Source organism: Pteropus medius, unplaced genomic scaffold, assembly GCF_902729225.1.
Source record: "Pteropus medius unplaced genomic scaffold, Ma_sr-lr_union100, whole genome shotgun sequence".
NCBI lineage: Eukaryota > Metazoa > Chordata > Mammalia > Chiroptera > Pteropodidae > Pteropus > Pteropus medius.
This window is the reverse complement of record NW_024354502.1, coordinates 22,240,674-22,260,723: the sequence shown is the minus strand read 5'-3', so window position 1 is coordinate 22,260,723 and position 20,050 is coordinate 22,240,674. Positions and strand designations below refer to the sequence as shown.

Genomic DNA, 20,050 nt, shown 5'->3' with positions numbered 1-20,050 from the left:
TTGTCTAATCAGAATTCGAACATTTTATTGAAAGGGAGATAGCTAGTTTGTGAGGCAGCCAGATTCATTGTTGGGCAGCTCTAAAGTTCTTTCTTTTATAGAATCAAAATTTACTTTCACGTTTTTTCTTTTTCATAATTATTGCTTACATATGAGCCATTTTTGTACATGGAAAACACACATTCCTTTATAAGTTTTAGGAATTCCACTAAGCACCCATTTTTTACTTTAGTACAGCACCAGATAGCTGGGCTTTGACTAGTGAAGTTATTGAATAGTTCCTTTGTGGTAGGAAATGCTTCTGAGCAATCTAAGTTTGAGTTCAGTGTTAAGTAGGAAATACAGGATTTGGTGCTAGTAGGCTCATGGTATTGATGTGGTGTCTAAAGGGGAGGTGAGGCAGATAATGATCCTTTTGTCACCCTAAAATGGGAACTGGAGCAGTCATTTTTCTGCCCTGACTCAGAATAATACCAGAGTAAATGCTTTCAGCTTTAATGGAGGATAGGCTCTTCAAGTCTAACAAAAATGCCTGTATTTATTTATTAGCAAACCTAGGGAATAAGTAATCCACTCCATAGGTCTCAAAATGTTTGCTCAACTGCTCTGTTCTTTTTATAATACCACATTTTGAAGGCCTCAAGAACATAGAGTTGAGTGTTTTTAAAGTTCCTGGAGGTACTCCGTTGTTTCCAAAACCATGTTTATTTTCATCTGTCTGCTTTTGTGATTAACATTCTCTTTAACAGAATGTCTTAAAACTGGTTAAGACTTAACTGGGATGTTGATTCTCTTATCTCTATTTGAGTGGCAACAGCCTGATTTTCAACTTTGGTTCTTCTGGCATCTGGAATGTGCTTTCATGGACTGTTTCTAACCGAAAAGAAATACTGACATCATCTATTACAATCTTCTCATTTCAAATATGAAAAAACTGAGTCCCAGAGAGGTCAGATTACTTACCTTAGAGTGTATGTTTTGTTAGTTAATATCAATGCTGCAATTTGATCCTCATTTTCTTGATTCAGAGCTCCTTCAGCTGTACCATACTGCTTTAAAAAATATTATTATTTTAATTTTTATTGTGGTAAAACATACATAACATAAAATTTACCATTTTATCCATTTTTATGTATAGAATTCAGTCTCATTAAGTGTATTTCCATTATTGTGCTATCACCACTATTTATCTCCATAAATTTTATATTCTGTATCCATTAAAATAATAACTCCCCATTACTCCCTGTCTCCAGCCCCTAGTAACTACTGTTTTACTTTCTGTATGGATTTGACTACTCCAGGTACCTCATGTAAGTGTAATCACTCAATATTTTTCCTTTCGTGTCTGGCTTATTTCACTTAGCATAAAGTTTTCAAGATTCATCCATGCTGTAGCATGTATTAGAACTCCTTCCTTCCTTTTCTCCTTTCCCCCCTTTCTCCCTCCTCCCTTTCTTCCTCTCTCCCTCCTTTCCTTCTAAAAGATGTTAATTAGGGAGGGAAAGTAGGAGGGAGCCCTTTCTTCCCTTCCTCTCCTCCTGTCCCCTACTTATTTCATTCCCTTTTAAAGCTGAATAATATTCCATTCTGTGTATGTACCACATTTTGTTTATCCATTCATCCATTCGAGCTATTTCCACCTTTTAGCTATTGTGAATAATGTTGCTGTGAACATGGATGTACAGATATCTGTTCGAGTCCCTGCTATCATCTCTTTGGGTATATATCTAGAAATGCAGTTGCCGAATCATATAGTAATTGTTTAATTTTTTGAGACTGTCATTCTGTTTTGTGCAGAGGCTGCACCATTTTACATTCCTGCCAACAATGCACAAGGGTTTCAGATTCTCCACATCCATAAGTGCTGTAGCACTTATTATTTTTGGCTTTTTGATAATAGCCATCCGAATGAATATGAAATGGTATCTCACTGTGGTTTTGATTTGCTTTTCTCTAATGATTACTGATGTTGAGCATATTTTAAAGTGCTTTTTGGCCATTTGTATATTTTCTTTAGAGAAATATATTCAAGTCTTTTGCTCATTTTTATTTTTTATTTATTTTTCTATTTATTTTTAAATTAAGTTTATTGAGGTAACATTGGTTAATACAATTATATAATTTTCAGGTATACATTAAAATTTGACATCTGAATATTCTATTGTGTGTTTACCACCCCAGGTCCAGTTTCCTTCATCTACCATATATTTGATCCCCTTTACCCACTTCACCCTTACCCCCGCTATATTTGACCCCCATACTCAGTCTACCACCCTTCTCCTCCCCCACCCCCTACCCTCTGGTGACCACTATTCTGTAGTCCATGTTGATGAGTCTCTGTTTGTCCTGTTCATTCGTTGCTTTTAGGTTTATATCCCACATATAAGTGATATCATGTGATTTTCAACTTTTTCTGTCTGGCTTATTTCACTTAGCATGATTATCTCGAGGTCCATCCATGTTGTCACAAATGTCAGTATTTCATCTCTTCTTATGGCTGAGTAATATTCAATTTTATATGTGTACCACAGCTTCTTTAGCCCATCATCTCTCATAGGATACTTCTGTTGCTTCCATGTCCTTGTCATTGTGAATAATGCTGCTATGAACATGTGCAAATATTTTTATGGATATGAGTTTTCAAGTTTTGGGGGTAAATACCTAGTAGTGGGATTGCTGGATCATATGGTAGATCAATTCTTAGTTTTTTGAGGAACCTCCATACTGTTTTCCATAGTGGCTATACCAATTGTAGTCCCACCAGCGGTGTATGAGGGTTCCTATTTCTCCACATCCTCTCTAGCATTGTTATTACTTGTCCTGTTGATTATAGCTATTCTGACAGGTGTGAGATGGTATCTCATTGTGGTTTTGATTTGCATTTCCCTAATACCTAGCGATGTTGAGCATCTTTTCGTATATTTATTGGCCATTTGTATGTCTTCTTGGGAGAAGAGTCTGTTCAGATCCTCTGCTTATTGTTTGATGGGATCATTTGCTTTTTTTTGTTGTATGAGTTCTTTGTATATTTTGGATATTAGGCCCTTATTGGGGGCGTTGCTTGCAAATGTATTTTCTCATTCGGATGGTTGTCTCTTTACCTTGTTGACGGTTTCTTTTGCTGAGCAGAAGCTTTTTGGTTTGATGTAGTCCCATTCATTTATTTTAGCTTTTACTTCCCTTGTCTTTGAGGTGAAATTCATAAAATCCTCTTTAAGTCCAAGGTCCTTGAGTTTCGTTCTTATGTTTTCTTCTATGCATTTTATTGTTTCCGGTCTTATATTCAGGTCCTTAATCCACTTTGAGTTAATTTTTTTGCGTGGTAATAGACAACAGTCTAGTTTCATTCTTTTGCAGGTCTTTGCCCATTTTTAAATGAGATTTTTTATGTTGTGGTGTTTTAGGTGTTTCCTATATATTCTGTATATTAATCTCTTATTATATATATGATTTACATGTTTTTTCACCAATTCTGTGGTACCACCTTGCTTTTTAATCTTGTCTCTCTCTCTCTTAATCTAACTCCAAAGCCAGAAGCTGAGTTTACTTGTTTATCTTTTGCTTTTTGTTTGAAATAGTTATTTTTTTAGATTTGACACAATGTTTCTTACAAATTTGTGTAGCTTGAGCAAGTAAAAAGTGGTCAAGTGCATATTTGGAATAGTTCTACTTAATTGGGAGGGGGAGAAAGTTGAATTTGTTAGAATTCTTAGCGTTGTTTACAAATTTATCTTCATAGTAGTTTTTGCTGTTAGTGTTTACAGAGATGGCTGACTTTTACAACAAATTCTTTTTCTGTAGAAAGATTTTATAACTTTCTACACTATAGGGAGATCTTTTCCTTCTTTCTTTAAATTTTCAAAATTTTCTAAAGGTATATAACTGTTAAGCTCTTTAAAGGTTATAGTGCATGATGGTCTTTAGATTATAGACAAGCTTAATAGTACCAAATAAAATAGAATCAAAATGAAAACAAATGAACAGCCAATCAAATGACCATTCATTGGATTACTTACTTTTATTTAGGATAAGTTTTAGGAGGACATAGAAGATTTTAGAAACATCAGGAAGATTGGGGTCTTAGTACCTATTTTTAACATGATTTGTAAACACCTCATGGTTCCAATATATCTAGGATTACATACACACACACCTTCTTCTTTGAAATCCATATACCTGTTGACTTTGTCATCTTTTTGTTATTAGCAGTAGTGCTATTAATTACTGGAAAATGGGAGTTTTTTTTTTTTTAAAAACAGTGATAATACTAAAGGAATTCAAAATTATTTTTGTGGGCATTATTTATTAAAAAAAATACTATCATAGGCCTAGTATTCATTACTATTAAATTTGAAATTTAAGAGAATAATGAAATCTGAGAGAATAATAGCTCTTTGAGATATTAAGTGGTAAATCAGTTCAGCCAAGGCACTTATTCTAAGATTATTTTTCTAACGATGGATGTTACTTCAAAGATAGATGATTCAGGGTATGATTCATTCATCAAAGTAAGATTCAAACTAATCAAAATGTGTGAATGACTTCTGAAATTATTTCAATCAAATGCTCTACAGTTCTTAAAAATTTTTAGGTCTCTTAAGGAAGCTTAGGGCAGTTGAGAGTGCGAAATACAGCAATCTTCATTTGTCTTTGGCTCCATTCATGTATTCAGTTCACATCTGAACTTGACCGTCCTTAAAAAAAAATGCTCCTTTGCCCACCTAAAGTTTTAGATTGGACACACAAGAATGTGCTATCTTGTGAGACCCAAATTTTACTGCCTTATTTATATATGCTTTATTTTATCTCATTAGCTTACACACTAGAGGTGTTTAAGCATGATCAGAATGAAAATACTCCATCTTGATCAATTTCTCCATTACAACATATGGTAAAATTTGATTTGGAAAGTTCATAGTGCAAACTGTTCTCATACCAGCTTTCTCTTTTGATTTGGATAACTTATTGAAATATTTGTTTCTGCTTTTTTATTGTAATAACTCCCTTTGTAGCGGAGTAGCTCAGTTTAAACTACACTTCTTAAAGCAAATGGTTTGTTAGTTCTTATTAGTACTGTCTACTAAGGTGTGATATTTTTATTTGAGCTGTAATCTCATGTCAGGCATAAAACAGTGGGCCACATGCCAGATGGCTATGTGCGTGAACTTAGTCTTCCATCTTATGGAATTCTGTGTTGTGTGTGACTTGGGGCACACTTGCCCTTTCTGGTTAGTGAAAAACCGTCCTTCCACTGTTATTCAAGCATTTCCTTGCATATTTGTTAGTCTTTCTTTGTTTTGTTAATACCGACTGTTTTTGTCTTCTATTGACTTTTTCTATGAACTTTACTAACTTTTTAACAGGTTTAAGTCTTCTTTTGTATCCTTATGGGATGACTCAGGCAGAGAAGGATGACCCCGATAGACAGGGTGCATATTTTTTTTAATTTTGCGAGCAACATTCCCCATTCAGTTTTATTTTTTTTTAAACTCGAGTGAGTTTTTCCACTGTGTTTATCTGCCCTTTTGCACACTTGAGGTTGTTCTTTGTTCATTCATTCAGATTTATTCCATAGATATGTGATGAATGCCCATTGTGTGCCAAAAGCTTTGCAGGGCCCTGGCTAGAGATGCACCAATAAAATAAATAGGCAAGATACGGGCCCGCATTGCAGTAGAAAATATACATTCTATTAGGTAAGGGAACTTTAAGGAGAAAAAAATTGCTTAAGAAGCAGTGTATATTGTCTTCTAAAATTTAATTACAAAATTGTCCTTTTTGCTCTCTTGGAGATGTTTTACATAGTTTTTGATTGAATAATATTTTTGAATTGTCTGTATCTTTCTCTTGAATTTTTTAAATGATTTATATTTGAGCTGAAAACCATCTAATTAATAGTAGAACAGATAGGGATAGGAACTGAAATATAGCTTCCTACAGATAAATGAAAATTCATTGAATAAATCAATTAAATATATCATTGTTTTATTTTCCAGCTTTAAAAAACATTCTCTAGCTTTTTGTTGAATGATTTTGTAGAATGTGTTTGACAATTCTGGATTTAATGTAAGCTTTTCTAAAACTTTGATTTCTCAGCCTTTACTTTAGCATGAGTTACAATCTAATATTTTTAGAGATTAAGTTATATTACCGCCTTTCAGTTAAAAGCTGTATATATTTAAATATAAATGTTTTAAATTTACATTCTTGCTTTGTACTCTGAACGTACATTTTCCTGGGTTATAATGTTTAATGTACCTAAACTTTAGAAATCTGTAGTCTTTCTAAATAAGAGGTTTTTTATTGTAAAGTTTTTAATATATACATTCATGTGAAGATATAATCTCTTTGATTATAAATTATTGAGATTAATTTTTTGACAAGACTTTCAGAATGAAATCATATTTTTGTAATCATATCTCATGCTTATTTTACTTATATTCATTGAGAAATACTTATATTTTTAATTTGCATATAATTTAGATTTTAAAAATTCATGAACAGAATTATTTTTTAACTTATGTAAGTGGAATGTGAGAAATTAATGGGGAGAGTTTTAGTAGTACAGAATTAATATTAATAATAGCATATGTACGCCAGGAGTAGTGCTAAGAGTCTTATGCATTATCTCATTTAATCTTCATAACAACCTTATGAGAGAGACACTATCATACCAACTTTATACATATCTTTGTCTTGTGAATGCTTATACATAAAATAGTGAAGTCGGAATTCAATTTTAGCTCTGCCCGTCTGAATCAATACTAAAGATTAGCAGTCCCTTCCACCACTGATGAGAGTGTATTGCAAGTTTCTAAAAAAAGATAAGTTTCTATCTTTAGGCACCCTTCCATACGAATAGCTTTGCTAACTTGTATTTTTTTTTAATAAACAGATTTATTGAGGTATACTTTATATAGCATAAAATTCACCCATTTCAAACATGCAGTTCAGTGATTTCTAGTAACTTTACTGAGTAGTACAACTTACTATAAATCAGTTTTGGAACATTTTCATCACCCCAGCAAGATCCCTCATGCCCATTTACAGTTAATCTTCAGCCCCAGATAACCACTAATCTACTTTCTTTCTCCATAAATTTATTTTTTATGCCAAATAACTGGAATCAGACAGTATGTGGTATCCTGTATCTGGCTTCAAATCAGTTAGTGAAATGTTTTTGAGGTTTATCCATGACGTAGCATATGTCAGTAGCTAACTTGTTTTTATTCTGCATCTTTATGTGGCTTTCCTTAATCTGCAGAAAATGTATTCAGGCTTACAAATAACTGTCCTTACTCTTCTTATTCAGAGATGTGTAAATTCCATAGTTGCACGAGGGGTTTCCAGACCTTGTTATAAGTTGCTGCTGTAACCGTGACTTGGGATGTTCTAAGAATATTCTTTTGTGTTATTAGCCCCTTCTTCTACCTCAAATATACATAAGCTTTTGCCATAATTTTTGAAGAGTTATGGATGTGGGAGTAGTGTTTGGGCTCCTTCTTGCTCTGTGATTGTTGGTGTTAAAACTCGTTTAAATACAGAATTTAATTCTGTATCAGACTTGTCTTTTTCAGGAAGAAAGTTCACTTACTTTGAAAAAGAGCTTATATCTTGTTATTATAGAACTTTTATTTTTGCATCTCAACTAGTTTCATTTTTCATACTTGCATTTAGGACCTAGTGTATAGTTGATTTTCAATAAATTTAATTAAAATGAACTGAACTAGAATTTAATTAAATCTATAAATATTTTTAGATCAGCGTACTTAAATTTCGAAGACATTAGAAAAAAGAACAGTTACATTTGTTCGTATTAATGTTTAAGGAAGAAACGGTAGCTAAAGTGCTCAAACTCTGTCTTTTCTTATCTTTAATTTTTTTAATAACTGAAGGTTTAATATTCTAAAGCAAATATTCTTTTAGATTCTAGCATCTGAAGAGAAGTATAAGTTAAATGTATCATTCTTGAGTATCTTCAGTTTTAATTATAATTAATACTATATTCAGATATGTGAGTCCTTGGATTTTCTATTTCTATATTTTAGGTTTTTTTAAGTATCACAACATTCTTTTAGCTTTTTTGGTGGGGCAGAATAATATTTGAAGGTGAATACTTAATTTTTAATAATTTGTTTCTCAAAATATTTTTATTTTATTCTAAGATCTCTGAATAATTTAAAAAATTACAAAAGTACTTAGAAACCCGGCTACACCTGAAAATACTAAATTGCAGCAAGAGCTGTGTAGAATGTGGTTTATGAAGTTCTCTATAATGGTTTATTATATGAGTTATACCATTGTTTTCAGAAACATTGTTTTTGTTTCAAAATTAGCATAATTTAAATACAGCGAAGTTCAACAATTTTATTTATAGTTCAGTGATTTTTGACATATTTATACAGTCATGTAGTCACCAATAAAATGAAGATACCAAACATTTCTTTTCCCCCTAAAATTTCTCTCTTGTCTCATTGCAGTCAGTCTCTTTGTCTCTTCCTAGAGTGTGTCAGCTATTGGTGAGGACACTGGCTCATGGTAAAGGGTAATGCCTGTCTTGATTCCCCAGTTGTGGGGTGACTAGGGGATGACTGGTTTCTTGTTAGCTAGTAACCCACTGTTCCTTGCTTTGTTGTTTCATCCTTTACTGAAACCCATCATGTGAATGATTCTCTTCACTAGGGCTTCTGGGATTTCTCTAGCCCACAGGACTGCCAGAGACTGAGACACATAGCATTTTCAGAGGCATAATAAAGGATGTTGTAACTAGATTTTATATACATACATTTGCATATTTTCATTCCAGTTCATTGAGTATCTTCTGCTTTGGTAATTTTTTAAAAAGATAGTTTAAAAACATTAATAAAAATAGGAAAATAGAAATAGAATTTTAACATGTGAGATATAATAGGATTCTAATGTATTTTGTGATAACAAATTAGTAGTCTAATTCATAAGATTAACTTACAATTCTTTAAAAACTTATTTTACTCTTGGTTTATGTATTAAATTTATTTATAGCTTTGTATTTGTATCAGGTGAAAATTTTGACCTAAATTGCATTTGAACTCTGAAATACCAGTTTGTTTGTACATATCAGAAAGGGTAATTTTATTATATAAGTCATATATATATATTTATATTTCTTTTTGGAAATTGAGAAATATAGAATAGAAATGAATATGGCCTTTATTTCAATTAAGGATGTTTTCCTACAAATGTCATTGATTTTTCTGTGAATTTGTCTTGATTGCATGATTTTTAATAACGTTATAAAATTTTAAAGAAATAATTTCTTGTAAGTAATAATTATATGAATAATTGTCCAGAGTTTTAAATTTAACAATTAACATAATTGGTTCTGAAAATGTTTTCAACAGATGTTTTGTTTGTTTCTTAGTACTTAAAAGTCTCCGATTGTGCTGGTTTAAGATTTAGTTTGGTTACGTTCAACACATTGCCACATTGTAGGTAAAAATACTCAATCATTAAATTATAAATATTGTCAATCATTTTATTAGTAATCCTTTTATATTTTACTTATAAAATTCATTAATTTTTTAGAATATTAATGCATTATTGTTTGAATAATTCCCTGGAAGGACTGACCAATTTTTAAATATGTTAATAAACCTACCAAATTTTGTTTTTTGACATGTTTTGACATGTTTTGTAGTATGTTTAAATAAATGACCAGTTGAAAAAATACTCACTTTTATATTTCTTAAAAGAGTATGCATGTGTTTGGAATTAAAAAGATACAAAAAACAAAAATATAGGTAAATAGTATCAGTTAGACTTTACCTTTGATTATTTTAGTAAGGGCACGAAGAGCATGTGACACGTGTTAACAACTAGAGTTGGTGCAATGAGAAAAGAAGGTTTTCTTTGATTTTGCTTTTGGAAAATTTGATATTTTCCACATGCAATTTTATGACCATTTGAATGTGAAGTTATATAGGCAAATATGATCCATCTATTTCCCTTGTGAAAAGTTTTAAATTTAGTAAAATTGTTTGTTTAGTGGTACCCAAATGAACACTTATAATTTATTCTTAGATTATTGTCTTTAAATTTGATTTAGATAATGGAAAACATTATTACAGACTTATATCTGTTTCTATAAGAAGAATTATGCTAGCTTCTTCTCGGTATTTGGTTTTGTCTATGCACAACAGCAGGAGAATATTATCCTGTGACAACATTTTATTCTAGTGACAGTATCTTTTAAATATGTCTGGGTTTCATTATTTTTTGAGAACTGAAACTTAAGAGTATATTTAAAAGAATTCTAAGTTATTAGTATAACCAAGGGAAATGTCTTGGTTAGAAATTACCAAATTTAGTCTGTTTTTTTTTTTTTAATCGTTGCCTCTCATTTATTTCTTAGAAGTGTTTGATGATTTCATCTCTTTAATATATTAACTTGAAATTTAGGAACAAATGATCATTGGAGTTCCCATTTTCAAATGATCATACAGTACATATTTAGTAGCAGAGGAAAATCTCTAAGAACAGCATTATAATTCTCTTGTATAGCATTTTGTACTTAATTAGTTCTAGTATGTACAGGGATTTATTTGAAACTTGCAACTGACCTTTGGAATAAACAAAGGTATTGTGATCTCTATTTTATATGTGTAGAAATGGAAGATGAGAGAAGGTGATATAATAGATCTAGAGGAATTGTTGGTAGAGCCTTTAATAGCACGTTGGTAACTTATTAACAAGATCTCGATAATAACTTTGTATTCATTTTGATTTATAAGTTAAAATATTTCTAGTTTACTAGATGAAGCTTAGGATTTTTCAAGTTTCAGCTGATTATTGAGTCATTTATTTGTTTTAAAAATACCTTTTTGGCATCTATCATGTCAAAATTGTTGTGTCGTAGGCCTTGGAGTCCCAGTATGAATAAGATGTATTTGCTTTTTCTTTCTTGATCCTCTTAAATATTTAGAGAGATTTTTTTTAATTACCAGCTAACTCATATGTCTGCAAGCCAGGTTTGTTTGATTGGTTTGTTTTTGGAAGATAGTTCTAATTATATCCTTCCCCTCCCTAAAATACTTTGCTTCTCATAGCTTTTACTGTGAAGATTAAAATCTTTAAAATGTTCTGTGATGCCCTCCAGATCTGGCCCCTTCTTGGCTGTCTAGAATCATCTGAGCATCTTCCTCTCTAACCTCTCCAACCTTCTTGCCCTTTTTAAGTTTATCTTCTTTCAGCCAAGTCTTTCACTGTATTTTTTTCACTAGTCCACAACCTAAATAATCTTTACTCACCCCTCAGATATTGGTCCAGTTGATACTTTCTCTGACTAGGGCACATTGCCTAATAATTCATGGGATATCATTCTTGTTTTTCATAGTACTTTTCGTAGAAGTGATTTTACACTAGCTTGTGATTATTTAATAGCTTTTCTCATTTTTTTTTTTAAAAATTTATGCTCCATAAGGAACATCTCTTTTCCCTCTGACAGACACTTCAAAATCCTGAACCTGTGGTAGGCACAAGTGAGTGTTTATTGATGTGTAGCTGGTAATTTCTTAAGTGATGTCAGTGTTTTTTGGTTGTCTGATTGATTTAGATTGTATGCTTTTTTGACAACCAAGTTCGTCTCATCTTTACTTATATCATACATGTAAAATTGCTCTTGGCCAAAGCAAAAGCAGTGACTTTAATTACTGAAATTGAACTAAAATTTTAGTGATTTTCCTAATCAGAATTTTAAGATTATATTTGAATGTTATTCATTACATATATAAAATATATTGCATAAACGCACGTTCTTTCTCTTTTTACCTGAGTAGTTAAGCATTTTTACTTAGGTAGATGAATCAACTATCTGTATCAAATAACTTGTCTAGGAGATGTTGAGATTAATGAAGAGACAACATTTGCTCCTTTTGTATTTTGTTTGATTGCTACCACCCATAGCTCATTGTAAGATTTTGTACTTCATATATTATAATAATCAAGCATTCATTATATTTTTATTTAAGAGACAAGTTTTACCTCTCATTTTCTTTGTCCATCTGTTATCTAACATTTCAAATGATATTTCAGAAATTTAGAAACATGGTTAAATATTTTTATCTAATTTGTATTAAATAAAATACAAATTATGTAATTTGTATTTTACAGCCATTTGCAAATACTAAAAAATCATTGTATTTAAAAACTATAATAGTACTGGTGGGGATATTGAGAGAAGGGTACTCTGATATACTGCTGATGAATGTGAAACTTGATTCGAACAGCATAATATCAAGCATGCATTAAAAAGAGCAATGTAGAAGTATATATACTGATGTCAAAAGATCTTGATGATCTCTAAGGTAATGTTTAGTCATCAAAGGAAGCTGTAGACTTATGCTCACACACATATATACATTAAAATTATACACGCATATCAATGAATGCATAAAATCAATAGACAATCTGTAGGTGTGTATGCTAAACTCAGAAAGTGGCTACTTACCTATGAGGAGTGGAGTGGATCAGAAGGAGGAAAGAGGAGCTAATTTAACCTTTCATTTTACCAACCATTTAATTAAAAATTTTTTCTTTTCATTTAAGTATTGATGTGTAAGTTAAAGGGTCATTGTATACAGAACTAAATCCGAATTTCTTAGTTTTTTAAACTGCTTTCATTTCCAAGTTGAGTTAGTGAAGTTTTGTACTCATTTTATTTTGGAGAAAGTGATCTAATCTTATTTTACTGTACAGGATGTGAGTAATAACAAAAATACATTTTTGGAACCAATTTGTAGCTTCAAACTTTGCATTTGGGGATTCTGTATAAATCTTTAGATCCAGCTGTTGCTGAAGATATTCTTTCAGTTGCTATGAGGTGTGTTGATTTTAAAAGAATGGATGGCTGTTCTTCAAGTTTATGTATGGCAAAAAATTTTATGGTATTCCTGTGAGCATGAGTGGATTGCATAAGTTAATTCCTTTGCATCGATTAGTAGAACCACTTCGACATTTTTTATTTAAAATTTTGCAGGAAGAATTTTCTTTATAGAAATGCTGTATCAGTCCAAAATTTCACCAGCTATGTATAGTAATTTGTCAGCAGATGGTAGAAACAGTCTTTTAAAGTATTTGTTAATTAGGGCATATTCATTTTCAGTCTTTGCTACTATACAATCAAGACCTACTTGTTTCTATTTCCTTAAATTTATTCTGGAGTTTGTCCAAGTTTAGTTTTAATGAGTTGTTTATCCCACTAGTTACATTAGGATTTATTTTTCCCTAGAGAGTAATGTTTGAATTGATAGTTTTTAAACCTATTCTGCAAAATGAACATATGTTCAGACTAGGATTTAGGGATATGTGAAACAGCCATTTGTTAAAAAAATTATTTTCACCAACTTAACTGTTAAAATGTAGGTTTAATGATATTTCAAAAAAAATTAGGTAAATTCAGAAGTTGTTATATACGTTTAATATGAATTTTATTGAGCTGTTTTATTTTAAACAAAGTTTAAATAAATTTGTAGTGGCATAAATCACAAGGAAAATTATACTTTTATTGTGCATTTTCATTGACATTTTAATGAGCCCCCCAAATAGCTTTAAAAATGTATAAAAGCTATTGATTTGTTTAAAAATTTCTGAAGCAAATATGGTATAATGTTATGGTTTAATGGATTGAGTTCATTAAATTGGATATATGGGTATTTATTTTCCATACTTGTTAACCTGTTAGAAATATTTGACAAAAATTGACAAAAACAAAAAAAGGAAAAAATCCTCTCTTCATTGATATTGTTACACTAACAGGTACATTGTATAAGCTACCATATATTGCCAAATAATTTTAAAATAGTTTATTTTAGGTCAAATGCTACTGGAATACTTAACAGATGTATAATAAAATGTAATTTTATTTGTAGTTGGTTACAGCTGGAAAATAAACCACAAAAACATGTCCTACGTGTATGATATAACTTGTTTATTATTGAATTCTGGCTTTCTTACAAAGTGAATTATTTCTTTTGATGTTAAATTAAATTGAATCTGAAGGAATTGCCCCCCTACCCTTGGGCATTATTAAAATGTAGAATAAATTAATCTTTTAAAATTTGCATATGTTTAAGTTTTTATTTAAGTCTGTGTTATCCATTTGGGAACTATTTTATGTGACATGATGGCTTGAAAGTTAGAGTACCATACACAGTAGCTGAATTTGTTATGAAAAAGTAAAGACCTACTTGTAAAAAGAATCTTGACTATAATTTTGCCTTAAAAATAAATACTGCTGTAGTTATAAGAACATAGCTCTCGCTTCACCATAGAACTTCTTAAATACCACAGAGTGTCTGGCTGAAGCTGGAGTGGCTAGATTAATTGTACCTTTTTATATTGTAGATGTTTCAAATATCTGTTTTCCTTACTTAGTATCACTACTATTAAACTTTTTTGTTGTTGTTAGGTTTTAAACAGAAATTTGAGGGCATAATAGAGAGAACTACCTCTCAATTTTTAAACCCTTAAAAGAAAATGACTTTCAAAATGGCTGCCAAGTTGGAAAAGCAAAAGAAACCAGTGATGATGAAATATAAATTTGTGAATTGGATCCTATTTGTTTTTCCTACTGTCTCTTGATTTTTACTATTTTACCTGTTTGGTTTAAAGAATCTTTTATTCAGTGCATATTTCTTTCTTTCTTTTTTTTTTTTTTATTATAGCCATCCTCGTGAGTATAAAAATAGCATCTCACTGTGGGTTCGATTTTCATTTCTCTAATGATATTGAGTATTTTTTCATGCGCATATTGGCCATTTCTGTCTTCTTTGGAGAAATGTCTGTCATCTCCTAGTTTATTTTTTAATGTTTGTCTTTTTGCTGTTGAGTTGTGGGAGTTCTTTGCAAATTCTGGACACTAGACCCTTATTAGATATATAATTTGCAAATATTATCTCCCATTCTGTATATTGTCATTTTACTTTCTGGATGGTATCCTTTGATATAAAAGTTTTTAATTTCGATGAAGTCCAATTTATGTTTTTCCCTTTTGTCGGTTTTGCTTTTGGAATCACATTTAAAAAACTTTCTTAATTCAAGATTATGGCGATTTACACTTGTGTTTTCTTCTAAAATTTTATAGATTCAGCTGTTTGATCAGTTTGCAGTTAGTTTTGATATATGGTGTGAAGGAGATGTCCAGCTTCATTCTTTTGTCTTTGGATATCTAGTTGTTCCAAAACCGTTTGTTCAAAAGACTCTTCACTTCTCATTGATTGCTCTTGACACCCTTATGAGAAACCAGTTAATCATAAACATATGGGTTTATTTCTAGACTGTCATTTCTAGTGCACTGATTTGGATGTCTATCCTTGTGCCAGTGTGAGACTTTTCTGATTACTGTATCTTTGTATTAAGTTTTGAAATTAGGGAATATGAGTCTTCCAGCTTCGTTGTTTTTTCAAGATTGTTTTGCCTCTTGAGGTCCCTTGAAAGTCTGTGTGAATTTTAAGATATTTATTCTTTCATTCAAAATAGCTGAGATTTTGATAGGTATTGTATGGAATCTATAGAGCGATTTGGTGAGTATTGCTATCTTAACAATATTAAAATTTTTAATGCATAAACATAGGGTGTCTTACCATTATTTAGATCCCTTCTTTAATATCTTTCAACATTGCTTTGTGGTTTTCCTTATAAGTCTTGCACTTCTTTGTTAAATTATTCTTAAATATTCTTTTTTTGTTATTGTAAATGGAATTTTCTTAATTTCTCTTTCAGATTATTTGTTGTGATTGTATAAAGATATAAAAGTGTTTTTTTTGTATGTGTGTGTAATTACCTTGTATCTTGCAACTTAGTCGAACTTGTTTATTAACTCTAATTGTGTGTTTTCTTTAGGGTTTTCAGTGTATAAGATTATGTCATTTGTGAGGAGTGAGTGATAGTTTTATTTTTTCCTTTGCTCTCTGAATGTCTTTCGTTTTTCTTGCCTGATTTCTTGGCTGGAAACTCTACTACAATGTTGAATGGAAAGGGAAGAGCAGACATCCTTGTCTTTGTCTTTCTCTCTTAGAGAGAAAGCTTTCAGTCTTTAACCACTGTGTATGATGTTAGTTGTATGTTTTTTTATAAATCTTGTATATCATGTTGAAGAAGTTCCCTTTATTCTGTGTGTTGAGTGTTTTTACCATGAAAGAGTTGGATTTTGTCAAATGCTTTTTATGTGGCAGTTGAGATGAACAAGTTCTCCCCTCCCCCAACCCTTTATTCTATAAATATGATATATTGATTTTCTTAAATTGTGAAACACTCCTTTAATTCCAGGACAAATTCCAATTGTTTAGCTGTATAATATTTTTAATATTCTTTTGAATTTGATTTACTAGTATTTTACTGAGGATTTTTGCATCTTTGTTCACAATGGATATTGGTCTTTTGTTTTTCTTATGTTGTCTTTGCCTTTGGTATCAAGATAATACTGGCCTAATAAAAGGAACAAAGAAGAGTTTCTTCCATTTTTTTGCACAAGTACAAAAGATTGGTATTTATTCTTTATTCAAATGTTTGGTAGAATTCACCAGTGATGCCTTCTGGTTCTGGACTTTTCTTTCTTGGGGGATTTCTACTTCATTTTTAAAGGATAGCTTTGTCAGATTTATAATTATTAACAATTCTTTCTTTTAGAATTTTGAATATTTCATCCCACTGCTGTGTGGCCTCCTTGGTTTCTGATGGGGAATGCCTTTGAAACTCAACCAGGCAATTGACAGCTCTGCCTTCTTTTCTTGTTGAGTAGACCCTGAAAATCAGGCAGAGTTGGAGGCTTAAGACCTTTCTCTGGCCTTTCCTCTGCAACTGCATGGTCTTGAGCATGTGTATGGCCTTCAGCAAGATGTTGGAGCTTTTCATTCTATTTATTCCTCAAAGTATCACTCCCCAGACTTTTTCCCCAAGATTTTGCTTAGTCTGTTTTTTGCTCTTTCTCTTATTCATTGTCCCAGGTAGCAAGGACTAGTGCAATACATTGACCTGTAAATGTTTTCTCTAAATACCTCTGGGTAGTTGTTGGTGACAGTTTCAAATGAAGAGAGATAAAGCAAGCTCTTTGAATTGGTTCTCTAGGCAGCCACCAGTCAAAACAAATAACCACAATTCCTTGTGGATGAGGTCTGTTTTGCTTTTTCTGTTACTGCTACTTGTCCTGGGAATGTGAGGTCTTCAGTGCCACTGCTGAGCTTGGGGGCATGGGATGTAACGCTGTTTCCACCGAGATTGAGCTGGGTTTTATTAACTTAATTTTTCATGCTGCAGGCTTTTGGTTAGTTCCCAGAGTTCTGAATTTTGACAGTTTTTGACAACTTTTTTGTCGCTTTTATGGAGGGACAAACTTTTGTTGTACCTTACTCTACCATTTTTGCTGATGTTATTTCTTTTTTGGGAGATTTTAAGTGAAGTTTCTTTCAATGAAGAAGCAAGAAATTTGATAATCCAACATAGTCAGAAACATTTATAATGCTGATATCTTCACATTTTAAAAATATTTTGTGAAATTAATTCATTTTGACATAGTTTATGATTTCCTTAATTCATTATTGAAATATTGTAATTTCTTAAAAATTTTTGAACAAAGAGTAATATAAATTTCTCAAAAAGTAATAATCTGGATTTCTTAAGGGACCAAGTAAAACAATACAGACATTTACATAGGGAAAAAAGGAAAAAAATCACATAGAAGTTATCCACTATTCTACTCTTCCAGGAATGGCTACTATTAATAGTTCTAAAAGTATTAATCACAATGCGCAAACACATGCAGACATAGAAATGGCATTTCTTGCCATCACATGTAACCATATTATAATGCAACTATGTATCTTTTTACTTACCCATATTTCATGTTATTCTTTCATGTCAGATTTATCTACCTTCATTATTTTAATATCTGAGTAATTTTACATGAAGTCAATATACCAGAATTTATTGAACAATTAGTCATCTCAGGTTTAGTTTCTATTAAAGAATACCAGAAACACTGTCTTCGTGCAGGTATTCTTGCAGACTCATGAGGATTCCTTTCAGATGGATTCCTAGAAGATGAGTTTGGTCCTGAGTGGTTTTTTTAAACTGAGAGGTTGAAGGAATCATACATTGTTTTAAATTTGAATTTCCCTTTTTACTGGTGAGGCTTAGAGTCTTTTCATGTTAATGGGTCATTTCTGATCTCATATTCTGTAAGTTTCCTGTTTATGTGGTTGGATAATTTTTGTATTGAGATATCTTTTTTCTTTAAAGAAATTATAATTTTTTCCTGAAATGATTCATATTTATTCTTCAAGATTAAACTTAAATATAACACATGCACTTTTTCCCCCCTCAGCCTTCTTCTCAGTGTAGCTCACAGGAGCCTTTACATAACATTGTTTTAGCACTTACTATGAAGTTATAATTACTTGGTTACTTGTTTGTCTCACTTCGAATTCATTAAATATAAAAACAGTGCCCTTCTCTTCAGATCCGAATAAATAATTATCTGTTAAGCTTTATATATTAAATGTAATTGATTTTTACTACAATTATCTGTGGTAGATTTGGCAGGAGTTATTATACATGTTTTATAAGGAATGTGAAGCTCAGAATAGTTACGTAATTTTTCCACTAAAAACATAAAACAAATAAGTGATTTAGCCAGAATTGGAACTCAGATTTTAAAAATTTCATGTTCTACATCTAGTACCTTGAATGAAAAACTTTGACAGTAAGGTAAAAGATAAGAGATTTAAAAATATAAGTAAATTCAGGAAATTGAACCCTACAAGGTCAGACTTAGATTGAATCTCAGAAGAATGGCTATATAAAGCCTATTTGTATATTTCTTATGCATAGAACCCCTAGAAAGCCAATTGAATTAGTGAATTAGGTTATCATCAAACTACTATAGCCGCAGTGACCTCCTTGTCATTGCTTGGATTTGCCAGGCCCAGTTCTACCTCAGAACCTTTACATAGACTGTCCATCTGCCTGACTCACTTACCAGGGATACCCACATAGCTGTCTCTTACTTCCTTCAACAAGTCTGTTCAAGTTTTTCTTGCAATAAGAACTATCCTTTTAATAAAATCTACCCACTTTATATGAAATTGATACCTCTTCAACAGTCTTTATTCTGTGTTCTATTTTTTCTGTTTTCGATAGCATATGTCTTCTAACTTATATCATTTCTTTACTTATTGTATTTGTTGATTTTTATCTGCCTCCCTTTTCCATTAGATTGTAAGCTCTGAGGACACTGGGATTTTAATTTTTGTTCATAAATACCTTAAAATGGCTAAGATATTTCCTAAGTATATGACTGCTGTAGAGTAGGCAGTTAGTAAATATTTGCTAATTTTGTCGATATTTGAGAGAACAGCTTCAACATGAATCTTGAAGATAATAACTAGGCCTAATTTGGGATCTAAACAGTCAAAAATCACAGCAACAACATTATAGCTCATTTCCTTATAGACCTAGGAATTCTCAAGTAAAAAGCTACTTTTTACTTAGAAGGGTATTAGATTTATTAGCAAAGTGGTCCTTGGCTGCAATAACAATGGGTAGAAAAGGAGCCCGTTAACTGAAAGATGAAGTTAAAGCATGCTTGGAAACTACAAAGGTAACCAATTGGCATGAAACTTATCAGTATCTCAGCTGTATAGAGCTGTCGCTTGAAATTCCCTTTTGTTCTTCTAATGTTGAGTTGTGCACACACATTGTTTTTATTAGACTGTTATGAACGGGTTAAGGAGGATAATAGAAAGGGGAAATTTGAGAGAGGTCCTTGTATCTCCATATTACTTCATTTGACTGAATACCCATAAAATTTTTTTTTTTTTATCTTTCTTGGTATAACTTTACTAGGATCATGATTATTCTTAATTTTGCACTTGGTATGTAGATTTATGTCTTTAGGCAAGATTTCTTTTGTTAGATGTTTTTGTATACTATTTCTGTTTTGGTTTCTCTAAGAACCCTGATTATATTTTATTTATTTTTTAAATAATGTTTTAATTTTTCAGTTACAGTTGACATATTT

The 20,050-nt window shown here is 31.4% G+C and overlaps 1 protein-coding gene across 18 annotated transcripts in view; it reads left to right on the top strand.

Moving 5' to 3' along the window:
• The window catches only part of VPS13B (vacuolar protein sorting 13 homolog B), a 685,469-nt gene that overhangs the window by 97,592 nt on the left and 567,827 nt on the right, over nt 1-20,050 (top strand). The window lies entirely within an intron of this gene.